Source organism: Podarcis melisellensis (genome assembly GCF_964234715.1).
Source record: "Podarcis melisellensis genome assembly, chromosome: 5".
In the NCBI taxonomy this organism is placed as follows: domain Eukaryota; kingdom Metazoa; phylum Chordata; class Lepidosauria; order Squamata; family Lacertidae; genus Podarcis; species Podarcis melisellensis.
Window position 1 is genome coordinate 8,578 of NC_138537.1, and position 7,709 is coordinate 16,286.

The following is a 7,709-nucleotide window of genomic DNA, read 5'->3' on the forward strand; positions in this document are numbered from 1 at the left end:
CAGAGCAAGAAGGAGACAGGGGAAGGAGATCGGAGCAGGGCGCTCAGCCGGAAGGGGTGGAGAGCAGCACCGGGAGCAGTGTAGCGGTCGAGAGAAAGGTCAGAAGCAACGTACGCGCGCCAAGTTCAAATGTAGAGGCGCGCGGAAGTGAGGAGAGCCCTGGGGAGGAGCCCGGCCCCAAAGCGAGAAGGAGGGGGGCAGAGGCGTCAGAGGATTCAGCCTCGGGCGAGTCCCGGCGAGGGGGAACCCAGGGGGGCAGAAAGACCCTGCGGAAAAGGAAGGAGAGGAAGAGGTGGTCCAGCACAAGCCTCTTAAATTGGTGTAGAGGCGGGACGGATTCAGAGGGTACTTCAGCGGTCTAACGTTACAGACGTAGAGTCACAAAGATGGAATGTAAATGGAGCAATGATCTTCAATAAAGACTTTTTGTAAATAAACTGGATCGGATTGGGGTCTCTTGTGAGCTGGGACCAGACGGGTGGCTCTGACACTAACCCTAACCCTAACAACCCTAACCCTAACCCTAACCCTAAAACCCTAACCCTAAAACCCTAACCCTAACCCTAACCCTAAAACCCTAACCCTAACCCTAACCCCTAACCCCTACCATAACCCTAACCCTAACCCTAACCCCAAACCCTAAAACCCTAACCCTAACCCTAACCCCTAACCCCTAACCCTAACCCTAATGGGTTCAAATGTGCAGGCGCGCGGCACAGCAGGAAACACGGTGTCAGGATTGCCTCCAGGTCCCAGCTCACAGAGGACCAATGCCCAGTTGATTTAATGTACAAAAGTCTTTATTGAAGTTTAGTTTCCATTTCAAACCCCAGAGCGTGCAGCCCTACGTCTTGACTTCAGATCGGCGAAGTCCCCTCTGAATCACTACCCCTTCCGCACCAGTTTAAGATCCTGGCCCGGCTCCACCTCCTCCGCTGTTCTTTCCTCCTCTGGGTCCTTCTGCCCCCTGGGGTTTCCTCCCTTCTGGACTCTTCTGACGCTGACCCTCCTGAGTCTTGCCCTTCCTTCCGGCGGGCTTTAGGACCTGGTTCCCCATCCGGGCTACCTGCTGTGCCGCTCGCCTGTACATTTGAACTTGGCGCGTGCGCCCAGCCGGTAACCTTCCTCCTGACCGTTCCCCCGCTCTCCGATGTGGGCGTGGTCAACCCTGACTCATCTCCTCTTGCTGGTGGCGAGAACACTGTTCCCGATTCCTGGGACTCCTCCCCCCTACTGTGCTCTGGTGGGGAAGCTGGTCCTGATTTCAAGCTGCTGCTCAAGGAGTCCCCGCTGGCCCCTTCCTTCTGGGGCTTCCCCTTTGGCACCCCCCTCGCCCTGGCCATGGGCGCTCCCTTCTGTGAGTCTTCCGATTCGCTGGTGAGACTCGTGGAATCTCTCTGATCACTGTCACTGCCTACTCCCCCCTCGGATTCCTCCTCCTCGCTCTCCATTTGCTCCCCCTCCTGTGTCTCTGCTCCTGAACCTCTGACACACGGATTGGGAACCAGGTCCTAAAGCCCGCCGGAGGCAGGGGGAAGACTCAGGGGAATCAGCGTCAGTGTAGAAGGAGCGAAACCCCAGCGGACAGGCGGACCCAGAGGAGGAAAGAGCAAAGGAAGAGGTGGAGCAAGGCTAGAGTCTTAAACTGGTGTCTGGGGGGAGGAGATTCAGACGGAGCTTCAGCGGTCTAGAGTTTGAGACGTAGAGCTGCGCGCCGCGGCTTTGAAATCGAAACTGAACTTCAATAAAGACTTTTGTAAATAGTAACGCACTGGCGTTGGTCCTTTGTGAGCTGGGACCTCGGGCAGCTCTGACAGTATGTAACCTGAAGCGTCTGTACACAGTTAACTTATTATACCCCACAATAATTTCATAATTATCTGTCTATGCATTCCTAACAGTATAAACAAATGAGTAGTAAAAACTACTCTGGAAATTTATTATTCCCAAAATGAAACCTTCATCTGGTTGTAAATATTAAGACTATACAAGCAAGAATGTAAAAATATGTTTTTAATTGATTTGATTTCAATCAAATCCACCCTGCATCACACACACCTGGGGAGGTGGCTGGAGGTGTTGGAGGATGGTGTCCAAAATCTCCCTTTCATCCATCATCTCCAAAGCTTCTCTGGCAGTTCTTCCTCCCAGCATTTTCTTACCCACCAACAAGTACTCTAAGTTTTCATCAGATAGTTCTTCAGAAAGAAAGAGAGAGAGAGAGAGGTGAGTAAATGAGGCAGATGAGAGGGAAAGGTACCGTATTTTTCCATGTATAACACGCCCCCATGTATATGACTGGCACTCAAAATTTAGAAAACAGGGGCAGATTGCCAAGACTTGTTAAGCTTTTTAGGGGAGGGGTTGCCCAGAGTTGTTGAGTTTTTTTCCCCAGGGGGGAGCCATTAATCAAATTGCACAATTGCAGGCATCAACCACCAAGTCACCTATCGTCTGCCAGTCGGACAACAGCCCTTTCCACAGCAAAGAAATCATGGCTGGGAATCTCCTCCTGGCGGCTACAACCAAGCGCCCGTCTGTGGCGTTCGTACAGAGCACCCGGTTGTCTCACGGATTATTGACCCGTACACCACTAATCCGCTGGAACCAACCAGGTCCTCCCTGGTAAAATCACTTAAGTCTCAGTCAGCTTTTCAATTACCAATAAAGAAGAGTGTATTTTATTTCAGAGATAAAACAAAACTTTTGCCGCATTCCAAACGGTGTTCCTCTTTACTTTCTTAGTCTTATGTTCCTCTCTCTATCTCTGCTACCTCCCCACACTCAAGGACCAACTGCCCTAACTGTCTCTCTATTACCAACTGCCTTTCCCAACCAGCCAATCCATGAAATCCAACCAACTACCCACCCACAACTCCCAACGAACTCCTCTCAGAACTCTTCCCAGTACTAGTTTATAACTGACTCCATCCCCCACTGACTCCATCCCCCTGGATCCTGTCTGTGCAACCTATTTAACAATTTCCCCTCCAGCACTCTCTCATATATGTTAACGTCACACCGTCCCCCCTCAGCACTACCTATGTAGAAGAGGAGCCCCAATTTGACACTTGATTTGGGGGGGGGGTAAAAAACCTCGTCTTATACACGAGAAAAGACGGCAAGTTCTTTCTCAGGGGGCTTCTCGCCAGTTGCAATGAGCGGGTGTATGCCATAATTGAACAGGGATCATAGAACTATAGCGTCTGAAGGGACCTGCGGGGTCACCTAGTCCAACCCCCAGCAATGCAGAACAGGGGCAGCCACCCGGAAGTCCCTGCTCCACGCCTCTTAACAAGGAGGGGGGGCTTGCACCCAGACATCAAGGAAACCAGGAGAGACCCCGGCCTTGTATAATAATAATAATAATAATAATAATAATAATAATTTATACCCCGCCCATCTGGCTGAGTTTCCCCAGCCACTCTGGGCAGCTCCCAATCAAGTATTAAAAACAATACAGTGTTAAATGTTAAAAACTTCCCTAAACAGGGCTGCCTTCAGATGTCTTTTAAAGATAGGATAGCTACTTATTTCCTTCACATCTGAAGGGAGGGCGTTACACAGGGTGGGCGCCACTACCGAGAAGGCCCTCTGTCTGGTTCCCTGTAACCTTACTTCTTGCAATGAGGGAACCGCCAGAAGGCCCTTGGTGCTGGATCTCAGTGTCTGGGCTGAACGATGGGGGTGGAGACGCTCCTTCAGGTATACAGGACCAAGGCCGTTTGGGGCTTTCAAGGTCAGCACCAACACTTTGAATTGTGCTCGGAAACGTACTGGGAGCCAATGCAGATCTCTCAGAACCGGTTTCATGTAGTGCCGGCGGCCGCTCCCAGTCATCAGTCTAGCTGCCGCATCCTGGATTAATTGCAGTTTCCGGGTCACATTCAAAGGTAGCCCCACGTAGAGCGCGTTGCAGTAGTCCAAGCGGGAGATAACTAGAGCATGCACCACTCTAGTGAAACAGAACGCAGGCAGGTAGGGTCTCAGCCTGCGTACCAGGTGGAGCTGGTAGACAGCTGCCCTGGACACAGAATTAACCTGCGCCTCCATGAGTTAGGGTTAGGGTGAGTCCAAAGTGACTCCCAGGCTGCGCACCTGGTCCTTCAGGGGCACAGTTACCCCATTCAGGACCAGGAAATCCCCCACACCCGCCAGCCCCCTGTCCCCCAAAAACAGGACTTCTGTCTTGTCGGGATTCAACCTGAATCTCTTAGCCACCATCCATCCTCCAACCGCCTCCGGGCACTCACACAGGACCTTCACCGCCTTCACTGGTTCTGCATACTGATGAACACCCAGCCCAAACCCCCTGATGATCTCTCCCAGCGGCTTCATATAGATATTAAAAAGCATGGGGGAGAGGACGGAACCCTGAGGCACCCCAAAAGTGAGAGCCCAGGGGTCTGAGCACCCATCCCCCAACACCACTTTTTAGACACGGCCCAGGAGAAAGGAGCGGAACCACCATATAACAGTGCCCCAGCTCCCAGCCCCTCTAGATGGTCCAGAAGGATGTTATGGTCGATGGTGTCAAAGGCCACTGAGAGATCCAGCAGAACTAGGAAACAGCTCTCACCTTTGTCCCTAGCCCGCTGGAGATCATCGACCAGCGCGACCAAGGCAGTTTCAGTCCCATGGTGAGGCCTGAATCCCGATTGGAAGGGATCTAAATGGTCTGCATCCTCCAGGCATGCTTGGAGATGTTCGGCAACTACCCGCTCAATCACCTTGCCCAAGAATGATAAATTTGAGACTGGGCGATAGTTGGCCAAATTGGCTGGGTCTAAAGATGTTTTTTTAAGAAGCGGTTTAATGACCGCCTCTTTCAGTGGGTCTGGGAAGGCTCCCTCACAGAGAGAAGCATTCACCACCCCGCAGAGCCCATCGCCCAGCCCTTCCCGGCTCGCTTTTATCAGCCAGGATGGGCAAGGATCAAGGAGACAGGTGGTCGGTTTCACTTGTCCAAGCAGCCTGTCCACATCCTCGGAGGTAACAGATTGGAATTGATCCCATGTAACAGGACTAGACAGAACTCTAGCACTCTCCCGCCCTGGCCCTGCTCCCACGGTGGAGTCTACCTCCTTCTGAATCTGAGCGACTTTATCTGCAAAAAACTTTGCAAAAGCATTGCAGGAGATCTTGGGGTTCCTACCAGGCCCTGGTGGTGCAAGTGGTTCTGATAGATTGCAAACCACCTGAAAAAGCCTCCTGCTGCTGTTTTCTGCATTGCCACTTGGTACACTCGACGTTGAGCTCTAGCCCGTGTCCGGTCTGATTCGGAGTGAGTTTTCCACCACCGGCGCTCTAGCCGTCTCAACGATTCGCCCTCAGCTCCGGGGAAAACCACGGAGCTGTCCGGGCTCCATGCAATTGGAGAGGGCGCTTCGGAGCCAGACAGTCAATAGCCCTGGTTAACTCCGCATTCCAACGGGCCACCAGGGAATCAGCCAAGAGGCCATCAACTTGGGATAAAACATCCCCTGTCACCCTCTGGAAACCAGTTGGATCCATTAAGTAGCGGGGGCGGAGCATCTGAATCGGTCCCACCTTCCTGCAGAGGGGAAGGGGCGCGGAGAAGTCCAGTTGCACCAGGAAGTGGTCTGACCATGGCACTTCTTTTGTTTCGCTTTTAGTTAGTGTCAGATCACCAACATCTGTAGAGGTAAACACCAAGTCTAAGGCCAAGGGGAACCCAAGAGGGATCTGGTTCTGCCTACTCACCTGGGAGCGCTGGCCCAGAGTCCTCGAGGCTCTTCTTTTTTGAGGGCCGCTGCTGGCTTGGGTCTTGCTTGCTGGTCTGGGGCTTCACCAGCCCTGGCAAGACTAGGGGTCTTGCCTCTGCCGGTCTGGCCCCTGCTGCTGATGTTGACGGCTTCACCAATGCCGGCAGTAGGGCAGGGGCCTCGTCCTCAAATGAGGGGTAGATCTTGTTTTTCTTTTTTCTTTTTAGAAGAAAAGCCATCCTGCAAGATGCAAAAAGATTAGGAATTATTGGGGAATGATATATAATTAATTGAAAAAACTGTTTAAAAAGACTTTTGTTAAGAAACCAGAAGCATTCCTTCTAGGAATTTTAGACCAAGATGTAAAAAAAGAAAATTGGAAATTATTTATGCAACAACAGCGGCAAGAATTTTATTAGCGCAAACTTGGAAGACAGAAGAAATACCAACGAAAGAACAATGGCAAGGGAAACATGGAATATGCAGAACCGGCAAAACTAACAGAAAAATTACATGAAAAGGACAACAAAGACTTTAAAAGAGAATGGGAACCATTTACAACATATATGAAGAGGCAACATAAAGAAATGGACTCATTGGCAGGGTTTGAGTGAACAATCACAACTGTCTACAACAAAAAATAAGACTATATGTATTGAGGAAATTTTGGGGAAACATCAAATATGCAAGGTGAACAATAGGGAAATAAAACAAAATGTGAGTAAGAGGAAAGTCCAGGGGAGGAGGGTCGAAATATGAAAAATTGTTAAAGATATAGTGTTAGAAGTAGAATCCATGGAAAAATCAATAAAAAATTATTTTTAAAAAATAAATAGAATCTCTGGATAAGAAATTGTCATTTTTAGGTAATCTATTAAGACTGGAATATGATATTCCAGTTTTGATTGCTGGAAATTTAGCAATTGGGAAATATTATCCTGGATATTGACAGAATCTGGGAATGATTCAAAGTATTTGGTATTGTATTTTTATTTGTAAACATTGAAATGAGGAAGTCTTTTTACTCAGAGTGAGAAGGATGACCAAATATTTGACAGACCTGGAAATAGCAAGCTCATGTAGATCCAAGGGGGGAGGAAGTGGATACCGCGGAGGAATATTGTAAAATCTGTGGAGGAAAATGATCTGGCATGATCTACAGTACTATTCCAGCCTGGTTATCTCTTCCTAATTCTGGGTGCTGTGTTTTATTATCTTCAGTATCTCTTGTGAAAAGGTCTTTTAATGTACTGTCAGTAAAAGCCTGGATGTAACTGTGTGAATAGTTTTGCTTTCGTTTTCTCATTATGAGTGGATCCCAGGACAGACTAGGTCTGGCTGAAGGTCTGCCCTGAAGGATCTCCCCTTGGTGGGCCACTTTGCAGGCGGTTTGTCTTGTGTGCGGGTGGAGGCGCGCTGCCTGCAGAAGTGGACCCTGGGACTAGCTACCTGGAAAACCTCTGTGCCTGAGGACGCCACAACTCCCTGGCTTCTTCCCCCCACCTGGAGAAAGGGGAAGTCATGGACAACAGGACGCAGACAACAGACAGTCGCTTCACGACACCGATCCGCTCTAAAGAAGCTGGCGCATGGGAAGAGCCGCACCCCATCAGCTGCGAGCAGTACCTGTTCCGCCTCCAAATAATCATTTGGGCTTCTGTGTATATTCCCAGGTTGTACTTTCAATTAGTTGGAAAGGGGGGGGCGGTTCTCTAGCAGATGCAGGAGTGAAACGCCATACCTTTGGTTGTGTTGAAAACAACAACTCATCTGTGGGAGCCTCAGCTTCTGATCCTAAGGATGAGGCTAATGCTGCTGGTCCTATCCCTGAAGTTCTTTTATAGGTACTGAAGATTGACTGGATATTCTGTTCATTTAGAATGTGGTTGAACAACTCACACCGCTCATGGGATGGCTCTCTGGGAAGTCAGCCCAAATCACGGCCTGCACCGCATCCCAGAGGAAAAGGGAATGTGAGCCTAA

The 7,709-nt window shown here is 49.9% G+C and overlaps 1 long non-coding RNA gene across 1 annotated transcript; it reads right to left on the minus strand.

The window, feature by feature from the left end:
• Positions 1-1,918: 1,918 nt before the first annotated feature.
• On the minus strand, positions 1,919-6,852 carry LOC309370620. Its single transcript, XR_014168626.1, has 2 exons — positions 5,725-6,852; positions 1,919-2,198 (listed from the first exon to the last, which is right to left on the minus strand). It is a non-coding gene; the product is annotated as an uncharacterized lncRNA (long non-coding RNA).
• Between the last annotated feature and the right edge of the window lie 857 nt (positions 6,853-7,709).